Below are 12,274 nucleotides of genomic sequence, written 5' to 3'. Positions count from 1 at the left end.
AGGAAAAACTTACTTATTTAGAAATATAAAAGATTAGGAAAGAATAGTGTAGTGGGAAATTTAGTGGAGAAAAGAGGCTGAATAACTTGGTTTACGTGGAAAACTAATAAAGTTCCAAGACAAGGAACTTGCACTATCTATGTTAGGCCACCGGTGCCCACTTGAATAGCGGAGGGTGCCCTGCCTTAGGCTCCCTCTCTTGTGGGTCTTAGAAGCCAGGGCAGAGCCTCCGAGCCCCAGATGGGAATTCAGCCTGAAAAAGAGAGGGAGAAAGAGAGAGAGAGATTTGACACAGGGGAAACCAGTCTTTTCAGTGACTGGCCCCTCCTTTATTGTCCGTAAAGGCCTTTTATACCTTTTTTGTACATAGAGATCAATGGATAATATAAAATTATGCAGCGTCAGCAGCCCTGATTCTTATTGAGACCAGGCTTTCTCTCTGCATACCTAGTTGTATATATAAGTCTTAGGTGATTTACATCATCTTCTGGCCAGAGGGCCAGTTAACATTTTACAGCCCTTTTCCGATAAGGGTAATATTGTTGGTTCTTCCCAAAGTCTGGTGCCACTCTCAGAAAGCAGTAAATAAAGTTACATTCTTACATAGCAAGGACACAACAATTTATAACAAGGAAAAGGAGTACAGTGATTTATAACAAAGAGAAAATTCATTAACTCAAAAGTCTAGTATTGCTAACATCAAAACTACTATATTCCTATTTCTGCATCCTGTTTACATTGATTAATATTCTCCCAGGTGCCTAAAAGATAAAGGATATGGAGGCCTGGTGGCAAACATTAACAAACTCTTCACCAAATTAATTCTTAACTCTAAAAGGCTCTATATCTTTTTTTTTTCTTTTTTTTTAAAATTTATTTCATAACCAGATTGTGTGTTAGTTGCTCAGTCGTACCCGACTCTTTGCGACCCCATGGACTGCAATCCACCAGGTTCCTCTGTCCATGAGATTTTCCAGGCAAGGATACTGGAGTGGGTTGCCATTTCCTTCTCCAGAAGGCTCTATATCTTTAAGATGTTTTAAGCTTCGTGCCTCTCACGGTTGGGGGGCTGTAAACAATTCACAAGTTGTAAAAGTCTGGGGAGACTGGTGAGGTAAGTTAGAAAGCCATTAAAGGGGTTTAAACTGAGACATTCTTTTTATATGCAGGAGACTGTTAACTGGAGCTCTGAGTTAACTCTTTCCAGAGAAAAGGTGGTAATGTCAGAAGAGTATAGTATAGCAGACAGTAAACAGACAGATTTTGGTTTCGGGGCAGATGCTCAGACAGAGGACCCCTTGAGACCTGACTCGCCTTGCCCTTCAGGTCTCTCTGCATGACCTTGTCATGGGTGGGATCTCCCGTGCTGGCTCCCAGCAGTGAATGTAGATGATGACTGTTTGTTGACTGAATAAAGTTAATTATGTGTGTTTATTTTCATTTAATCTGATGATGGCTACAAAGAAGTTTGGAACTTCTAAATATGGTTTGGCCATTGTAAAGTTCCCAAGCCATTTTTATGTACAACTATGGCTTTAAAATTATAAGTCTGCATTACAGGATTTTATAAAATCATGTCTATTTCAAAACTAATTCAAAGGCTTCTGTGAAAAAGTTGAAGCATATATGTTAATATATGAAGAACTTATATTCTTACTGTTAAAATTTGACATAGTGTCATTTTCTTTAAAGATTTTTCTCACTGTGTACTTCCTGGCACTGTTATTTAGATAACATTTTTCAGTCCTCTGTTCTTATATCAAAATTTAGAATTTTGATAAAGGTAAGAGTAGCTATTCAGATCATGCAGAGAATGGTATCCTACAATTACCAGCTTATTTACCAAACTTTAAATAAACCAACTGATGTGGCAATTACACAGGCATGTACAGATCGGTTAACAAAGACTGAACCTATTTTGTGCAAGTGTAAACCAACTGGTATCACATCTGGAAGAAGTAGAATTTTAGAATCCTAAACACAACTTCTGCCCCTAGACAGATTTATTTAAAAGATGTTTTTCGCCTCACCTCTTAACAGGAGTGCTGCCTGTTCATTCTTTATCCATTAGCAGACCCCAGTTTAGTCCCTTTCTGAGCAATATTATCGGTATTTTTGAAATCTAAACTGTGACTATTGACTCAGCCAGCTGTGAGCATAAGGAAGTTGTTGTTATGACAGAATGGGACCAATTGATTGCCTTACAAAATTTTTGTTGGCTCTGAGGCAAATAACTGAAGATTATAATCTGCAATTTGAAACGAAATGTATCCCAGCCTCATTTTTCTGTATTTAACTCACGACTAATCTTGCTGGAACCATCGAATGTATCAAAGCATCATAAATTTGAAAAATAATCACTTTGTAAGTATTTTGACATATAGCAGAAAAAGATAAATATCAACCTTAGGAATTAAATGCTTCAACTATACTAAATACATAGCAGGATTTTGGAGAGCAGTGGTTGAGAGTGTTGTTTTTAGAGGATGATGGACTGAGTTTAAAGCTCTGTTCTATTTTAGCTGTAGCACATTGGATAAATTACCTAAATTCTGAGTCTCTTTCTTCCACCTGCAGAAAACAAAGATCAAGATTTAGTAAAACATTAAATGGGACAAACCCGCAAAACCCTTATTGTAATACCTGACATCAGTAAAGAACCTATCGTCATCATCTTTATCACCACTTTCACAACCACCCGTGAAATTAATCCTGTAAAATATTCTGGTCTTTTAAGTGGGGAATCTGGAGATACCGAGAAGCAATCTTATTACAGAATGATGAAGAATTATGTTTTGACAAGAGGATTGGTAACCTTGAGTAGGTCCAGCCAGAAAAACAGACACCACAGTAATCATTTTAACAGGGAAAATGTAATATGAATGGTGATTTAAAAGGAATTGGAGAACTGAAAAGGAAACATGTGAACACCAAAATAAAACAGAGATAGTAACAATAGGAAGCAGCTACCATCTGAGAAGGGACCTAGGGGTCAAGTTGAGGTTAAGAGAACCCAGAAGTTTGGAAGAAGGGCACCGCAGGCTTCAAATAGGATCTGTCAGTGATATTTACTACTTAATACAGTTTAAAAAGGAAAGAGGAGAAAATCTTTTGAGCAGATGTTCTTGAACAAGACATGTTTACTTTCACATAGGATATTATTAAGCAGTTAACTATTGCTAGACAGAGAACAAGGCTTCCCAGATGGCACTAGTGGTAAAGAATCCATCTGCCAATGCAGGAGACATAAGAAACATGGGTTTGATTCCTAGATTGGGAAGATTCCCTGGCAGGGGCCGTGGCAACCCACTCCAGAATTCTTGCCTTGAGAATCCCATGGACAGAGGAGCCTGGCAGAGGGGATGACTGTGCAACACTATAGACTGTAGTGCACACATGCAGACAGAGGACAACATGAAACTGGCAATTTTGGGGCATTTTTCTATTTTGAACGTCATCAAATACTAGAACATCTTGAGCACTTTGTGACTGGTAGTGACTGCCCAAGCACACAGACTCTCTTAGCAGTGTCTTCTATGTGTATAGAATGAAAGTGGGCAGGGGGAGGGATGGATATACACAATCTGTTCTGAGTCACTTTATCATTCTAGAGTGCTGATGAACTCAGTCTCTTTTGTCAGTTATATTGTTTCATTCATCCAAGAAACATATATTAACTACTTCTATGTGCTAGATATTATTCTAGGAGCTAGGTATACAGGAACAAGAATCCTTACTCCTATAGAGCTTATATTAAAGAGGGAGAAGACAGATGACAAACATAATTAAAATATATAGTATACTGGGGAAAAGGTAGAAAGAGAAAACAATAGGAAATGTGTATATTTGTGTGTATGTGATGGGGGTGGGTTTAGTAGAATAACTAGGAGAGGCTTCAACTGAAGGGTGTTATTTGAGCAAGGCATAAAAGAAGTTACAGAGTTGGGTCATGTGGATATCTGGGACAAGAGCATTCTAGGCAAAGGAAGACTGAATAAAAGACTCTGAGGCCAGAGCTTGTTTAGAGTGTGTGAAACACAGCAGAGAGGCCAGTATGGCCGAAACACTAAGTGGGAGGAGAATAATAGAAGATCGCTTCAGAAAGGTTAGCAGTGACCTGAATCATCAGGGATTGTACAAACATGAGCAAAATAGGGTAAATGTATGAGTACTAGGAAGTGCTGAGGTCCCGTTTTAGGTTAGTCATTGTGGAGTCCATGGTTGTGTGTGTTTCTGTAGCCATAGTCTGATAAATGTGGGGAGGCAGGCAGCATATTGCATTTGGTAGTTTCATATCTGTTTGTTAATTATATGACCACAGCTTTAAATTCAAGTTTTGGGTTTCTGTTTACTTGAAATTTTGAATGATTGTTGGCTCATCCTTGTATCAGTACAAAGTGAATGGCTGAATGCTGATGGAATGCTATCTTTTTATAATGAAGGGATGATTACCTTAACTATTCATAAATATCAATCTTGCAAACTGAAATATTGATGGATTCATGAACTACTATGTTCTGTCTGTGTAAACTAACAGATTTGCACTCATGCTTCTATACTAGGATTGTTGATCACTAGACTGTTTTCCTTTCTCCCCTTTGTTATTTTAAAATCAAAAATTTATATTTAATCCCTTAGTATTTGTTTCAGAATATACCTAGTTTTGTTGCTGTTTGCTTCAGAGATAATTTGATATGAATATCATATGCAGCTGGTTCAAATAACATGTTATGGAGTTTATATTGAATGTACTATTTGGAGTAAATGTGGCAAAATGAGCATTTGAATCAAATAGGAACCAGATCTAAGCAGTGACAAAAACTTACTTTGAAGGTTCTGGACCCCTGTTGAGTACAGTGATTCCCAAACGGTTTTGGTAAATTTATTGTGCTGCATTTTATCCTTCTATAAACATAAGAAAAGCTTGCAGTTCTTCTCCTTGATTTCTCTTTCCCTCTTAGATATTTTCTTTGACATTTATTCAAAGAAACATGTCTCAATACCACATTGTAGAAATTTAAACAAAGGAACTTAATTAAAATATTAAACTATACCATACAAAAACCAAAAAAAGAAGGAAAATTCTTATAGACCAACAGTGGCGTGGGGGTAATTATTTTTCTTGAAGATATTGATAACAAAAGATCTGCTAATTCATTTATTTAATTTTCCTTAAATATGCTATAAATTTACTTAGCACTTGTTGAATCTTTGTGGGTATTCTAAGCTCATTACCTGGTAGTATGGTATTAGTTGTCTTTCTTTAGAATTTAATTTTATGAGCACTATAAGTTTTATGAGACTATAAGTGAGAAAAAGTTAAGAAAAATATGTTCAGAAAGCATTGTAAATCTTTTATGGTTGGATCTGACTATGATATAAAAGATAATTTTTAGTGGCCATTGTTGTTGTTATTCTTAGTAATCCTTCCCAGCTTCCCATCAGTCATATAGGTACCATTTCTACATTCAAAAATTATCTTTATTTGACTACTCATGTCCATTTTCACCATTACCATCATTTGGTTGAAGCTACTGATCACCTCTCAGCTGGATTATCATAGCAGCCTCCTAATTATTCCTTCTGTTTCTTCCTGTATCAGACAGTATTCATATGCACATATAAAAAACCACTTTAGCTATTTCAGGCAGAAGGGATTTATTAAAGGTAAGGATTCTCTGTCTATATATATATTTTTTCATGTATTGAGTGGAGTGAGTGCAAGTGAAGGAAGGAGGTACACAGTCATAAATGTAGATGTGCAGTACATGTTAAGCATGTGGCTAATACCTCATGAGGCTTCAGACCACTTTTTATCAAAATCTTTCTAAAAGCTGCTTTCATAATTTTAAGCTCTTACATCAAATTTAAAATGTAAAACTATGAATAAATAACAAGTATCTCTAAAAATTAGTTAAAACATTTTTCAGAAAGCCATCAATTTGATACTGGCATTTAAAAAGTACTTTTAAAATTTGTACAATCCAGGTACCGTATGGGAATTTACCATTTTCTGCAGTATTCTTTGAGACAGTGTTAATATTATAGTCTCTGTTGTCATGGAAACAAGTCTCTGAAGGAGGCCTCAGAGGCTAATGATTCCATGGTGTTGCTATGGATAGAAACAACTGAGACTGTTGTTAGTCACATGGTGAAGATTTAAAAAAAAAACAAAAAACTAAAACTCTTTGGAGCTGATCTTATTGCGTGATACAAATGGAACAGAAAAAGGATGATGGCCTGAAAGTCATATTGTCTAATAAAATATGTATGTAAGATTTTTCAAGTTTCAAATGCTTAGGCTGAATTTCTTTTCTATAATAACCCAAATGTAATGGTTACTGTATATTGCTGCCTCATCATTCATATTAGAGTCTTAAGTTTGACATTTTCCAATTTAGAATCATCTCATACAGCTCACCAGAATTTTACCATGCTCTCAATCCTGCACTCAAAATATCCTCGTCTCTTCTTTTTACTCTGTTATCATATTTAACATCTATACTGTTCCTCATCACTCAACCTTCATTTGACTAGATATTATTTGTTTAGGGAAGTATTTTGTTTCATGCAAACTAAATGACTTATTTAGTTGTTGCATAATCCTTTGTGACTCAAACTGGTTATTGATTGTAGCTAGGAAATTATGTGTGTTGATATGCATTTGTTTTTGAAGACTTCTCAGCAGTATTTTCCTTTCTTAAGAAAGAGGCAGAGGTATATGTTCTTCTTCAAAGCACTTGCTCAGTGCCCTAATAGAGAGTGGGGTAGAATCAGATGGTGTACGTTTTGTTTAAGATTTTAAAAAATGGTATTCAGATCCTTTAAAGGATTCTGTCAAAAGGAAATATATTTGGAATAGGTTCAGAGCCAGTATTACAATGTAATATTGAAGAATTTATAGTATATCATAAAGGGTTTTTGAGAACAGCTGCCTAATGGAGGAAGTGTTTATGCTTGGCCTTGAAATTTGTTATAAGCATATAGCTTTGTCTTTTTTATGTTAAAGTGGATTATTAATTAGCTAATATCTGACTCTATTATAGAGGCAAAAAGAAACTCCTTATAGGTTTTAGATATGTCTCTTACTTTGATTGTGGTAATTGTTTCACAGGTGTTTGCATATGTTCAAACTCATTAAATTGTATACATTTAAAAGTACAATTTCTTGTATATCAGTTATACCTTAACAAAGCTGTTTTAAAAAATTAAATATGATAAATGTTAGACTTTCTTGTCTCTGATACTTTGGATGACTACAGCCAGTTATTTTGTAGTTTATCACTCAACATGGGTTTGTCTGATGTTTAATGTTCAGGTTATTCATCTTTGATAAGAATGTCCCAGAAGTGATATAATCTGATTACATCCCATCAGGTGACATATGATTTTGATTTGTCCCATCCCTGATGATGTTAACTTTGGTTAAGATAGTATCTGCTAGATTTCTTCACTGTAATTAATAAAAGTTTGTAGGGGAGATACATGTGTGTCTGTGTGTGTGTCTCCCACTCAAACTTAATTCCACTAGAATGAAATGGAAGGGTCATTCAGCAGCAGTGGAAGCCTTAACGTTTGTTGATGTTTCTTAAATGAGTTATTAGTGTGGTGGTTGCCAGATTGTAATTTTGTGACTCTGTCATTCCTTCTACATTTTTGATTGGCATCTACTGTAAGGAAATGTGCTTTTCTCTCTATTCATTTCATTGTTATGTAGTTATTTATAAAAGTGTAGACTCTTGGAGTCCTCTTTAATTCAGTGGGGTTTATGCCATCATACTGACTGATGTCATCATAGGGGTCTGCCCTGGTAGCTCAGAGATTAAAGCGTCTGCCTGCACTGCGGGAAACCTGGGTTCGATCCCTGGGTCCAGAAGATCCCCTGGAGAAGGAAATGGCAACCCACTCCAGTATTCTTGCCTGGAGAATTCCAGGGATGGAGGAGCCTGGTGCGCTACAGTCCATGGGGTCGCAAAGAGTTGGACACAACTGAGCAACTTCACTTTATGCCATTGTTATTGTTATCTGAGTCTCACATCGTTCCCAGTGTAACTGATAAGAGCCTCAGCAAGCTGATTTCTGTGTCCTTTGTCATGCCTCATCAATTCTTTGAGCACCTCCTTATTTTCTGGCATGGCAGAAAGTTCTAGGCTCTAGCTCTGGAGTCATTTCTCCAAAGATTCCTTTTTTAAAAAAAAATAGAGAATGGATTTTTATAAGCCAAGATCTGAGTGGTAGGTATTTTCATGCTATTGAGGTCTTACTGCTCCCAGATGTTCTCTGTAGACGGAGCAAGGGTACACATGTATATGTAAACACATATTTATTTCTGTGTTTTCTATATATATTGAAAACCATGCTGTCATATGAGTGCCTCCAAATCTAGTCTAGAACCATAGATTTCATGCTGATTTTCTCCCTTTCCATGTTTGCAACTCCATTCTCTGACGTGAGAACCCTTGCTCCCACTATCCTTTATATATATATTTACTTATTGGATCAAGTCTCAGGTATGTCAGCAACCTCCTATCACTGTTGATGCTCTTAGCGGACATCCTTCCCACCCTGCTCAATCAAGATCAAAGAGATATCCCCATCTTGTTCCACTGAGGCCTCTATACTTCATGGCACACAGACACTCTGTCACACTTGGGATCCAACAAAAATACCAGGCCTCTGCCACTGCCTGCCCACGTGTGATATCCTCTTCATCCTGCTTAAACTCCAGCACCACTTCTGCACCCGTCCATTCCCTGCGCACAGATGCTGCCTCACTCTGCTGACTTCAACAACCTGTGCTTGCCTACATCAAGATCCTAATTATATTCTATCATTGCTACCTTCTAGAAATATAATTTTTGTACTTCTGTTAATATGACAGTAAACCATCTGGAATTTTACATATGGTGTAAGGTAGTAGGGTAAAGGTTCATTTCATTTTCTATATGTATATTCAGTTGATTCAGCAGTAGTTTTCTAGAATAATTGAAGTATAGTTGAACAATATTATGTTGGTTTGAGTGTACTAAATGATTTGATGTTTGCATACATCATGAAATGATCACTACAGTAAGTCTGGTAACCATCTCTCCCCATACAAAGTTTTGATATTACTGACCTTACTTTTTGTGCTGTATATTACATCCCTGTGACTTACGTAACTAAAGGTTTATACCTTTTAATTTCCTTCACCTATCCACCCGCCAACTCCCTCCGTTTTCGGCGTCTGTGCATTTGTTCTCTGTGTCTGTGAGTCTCTGTTTTCTATGTTTTCATTTTGTTTGTTCTGTTTTTTTGGTGAAATCATGTGGTATTTGTCTTCTTCTATCTGACTGACTTCACTTAAATTCTTTAAAACGATCTTTTTCTCTTTGTCGTAAATTAGGAGTCAGAATCTCTTGGGTTTTTCATACATTTTTAAAAAGTTATAAATATTCCATTGAGAATTGGTAGCATCTAAATTATTTATTTTAAGCTCATAATATGGAATTCAACTTTTTTTTCCCCTATAGGAAGAATATATATTAATGGTGGCTGGAATCCCAAGTAAGACAGACAGAGACTTTATTCCTAATTTATTTTTAATTGTGATAAAATATATGTAACAAAATTTTACCATTTTAACCTTTCTTAGTACACTTAAGTACAGTTAATTCAGTGTCAATAAATACATTCATGGTGTTGTGCAGCCATCACCGTTGTCCATCTCTGTAACTTTTCCATCTTTAAAAACAGAGAACTCATTTAAATTGGTAATATTATAAAGAAAGAAAAAAGGAAACAATATCTAATGGCCTATAATTTCTTTCTACAGGATATCCAGGTAACAATAGCCTAGCAGATCTTTTCCTCATTCCTCACAAGTTCACTTCTGTGAGCTTAAGCTCAGTTGTAAAATGAAGGGTTAAACTTGATCCCTAGCTTCTTCAACTCTAATAGTCTTATAAAAATGATTGAAATTTTTAGCATCTTTTTGAACAATTAATGTGAAACACATTTTCAGTTTATTTTCTAGAAAATGAGATGGTAAAATATTATAATTGTTTTTCTCTTAATAGGAATAGATCTTCCATCCCTCACCATGCATTATAGCATCACTATATATTCATTGTTGACAACTGGAAAAGTAGAATTCAAAATAGAGGCAGGGGGAAAAACTATTCATAATCCTGTCCTCAGAGGTTAACTTATCAAACATTTCTTTCCATTTTTTAAATAAAATTTTTATCTTCCATTTTTTAGTTAATGTCATGCCATAGGCAATATCCTATATGACTTATAGACTGTTCTTACAGATGATTATTAATTGATGCATAGTATTTGCATGCTAAGTCACTTTAGTCATGTCCGACTCTTTGTGACCCCATGGACTGTAGCCCACCAGTCTCCTCTGTCCATGCAATTCTCCAGGCAAGAATACTGGAGTGGGTTGCTGTGCCCTTCTCTGGGGCATAGTATTTAATCTTATGAAATTATCATTATTTGTGCAACCATTCCAACACCTTATATTTAGGATATTTTGCATTTTCCAAAATACAATGTTCAAAAGAATATATTGAATATTAATACCTTTGCTTTTTAAATATGGCCTTAGAATTCAGTTCGGTCGCTCAGTCATGTCCAACTCTTTGCGACCCCATGGCCTACAGCATGCCAAGCTTCCCTCAGGATAGACTAACAGAATTACTAAGTCAAAGAGTTCAACATTTTTAAAGCTGTTAGATTGCTTTTTGTAAAGTTTGTATGAAGTTATATATCCAACAGCACTGTGAAGGGATCTGCTTTTCTGCATTAAAATATTTTTGAGGTCTTTAATTGTGATAAAGTATATCTAACATAAGATTTGCCATTTTAACCAATTTTAACTTCACAATTCTGTGGCATCAGTTACATTTCCAGTATTGAGCAGCTTTTACCACTATCTATTTCCAAAACCTTTTCACTATCTCAAACTTACTTTGTAACCCCTAAGCAGTAAACTCCTTACATTCATCTCTCTCTTGCCCCTGGTAACTTCTAATCTACTTTACATGAATTTACCTATTCTAAATATAAGTGGAATCACAAAATATTGACCTTTTGTATCTGGTTAATTTCACTTAGCATAATGTTTTCAAGGTTTGTCCATGTTGTGGCAGATACCAGAATTTCATCCCTTTTTATGGCTGAATGACTATCCTCTGTGTGTGTGTGTGTGTGTGTGTGTGTGTGTGTGTGTGTGTGTACACACCATGTTTTATATCTCTGTATCTGTTGATGGATACTCTTGAGTTGTTTCCACCTGTTGGCTATTGTGAATAATGCATCACTGAACACTAGGGTAAAGTATTCAAGTCCCAGTTTTCAGCTCTTTTAAGTATTTACCTAGGAGTAGAATTGGTGGGTCATATGGTAATCCTAGGGGTAGTTTTTTTTGAAGGACTGCCAAACCAAACTGTTTTCCATAGTGGCAGCACCATTTTCCATTCCCACCAGCAGGTTTTGATGATTCCAATTTCTGCATATCCTTGCCAACATTTGTTACTTTCTGTTTTTGTTTTTACTTTTTTATTATTGCCTCCTAGTGGTGTGAGGTAATATGTCTTTGTCACTTTGATTTACATTTCCCTAATGAATAATAATGTTGAATAGATTGTCATTGCTTATTGTTTTTTTTTTTAATTGGGGTTTTGTTGCTTTTAAATGTTGTCATAGTTTCTTCTGTACAATGAAGTGAATCAACTATATTTATACATATGCCCCTCCCTCTGGAGCCTCCCCCACCCCCACCCCCATTCCATCCATACGGGTTACCGCGTGCACCAAGCTGAGCTCCCTGTGCCATGCTGTAGGTTCCCACTATCTGTTTTACACGTCAGTGTACGTCAATCCCAATCTCCCAGTTCATCCCACTGCCACCCCACCTCACCCCATGTCCATACATCTGTGTGTTCCCTATGTCTGTGTCTCTGTTTGTGCCCTGCAGATAGGTTCCTCTGTGCCCTTTTCCTAGATTCTACATATATGCATTAAATAGGGTACTTGCCTCTCTCTTTCTGACTGACTTCACTCTGAATGGCAGACTCTAGGTCCGTCCACGTCTCTACAGATGACCCGGTTTTGCTCTTTCTATGGCTGAGTAGCGCCCTGTTGTGCATACGTGCCACATCTTCTTTATCCGTTCACCCGCTGATGGGCAGTTAGACTGCTCCCATGTCCTGGCTGTTGTAGTGTTGCCAAGAACTTTGGTGCTTATGTGTATCCTCTTTGGAAAATGTCTGTTCCAGGTCCTTTG

At 36.5% G+C, this 12,274-nt stretch overlaps 1 protein-coding gene across 9 annotated transcripts in view; it reads left to right on the top strand.

Annotated features, from left to right (window-relative positions):
- DLG1 (discs large MAGUK scaffold protein 1) overlaps positions 1-12,274 on the top strand; it is a 266,358-nt gene that overhangs the window by 118,730 nt on the left and 135,354 nt on the right. The gene's annotated exons all lie outside the window — the stretch shown is intronic.

This window comes from Capra hircus, chromosome 1, assembly GCF_001704415.2.
Source record: "Capra hircus breed San Clemente chromosome 1, ASM170441v1, whole genome shotgun sequence".
Classification (NCBI taxonomy): Eukaryota; Metazoa; Chordata; class Mammalia; order Artiodactyla; family Bovidae; genus Capra; species Capra hircus.
Note: the sequence above shows the minus strand (reverse complement) of the source record. Positions and strands in the feature narration are given on the sequence as shown.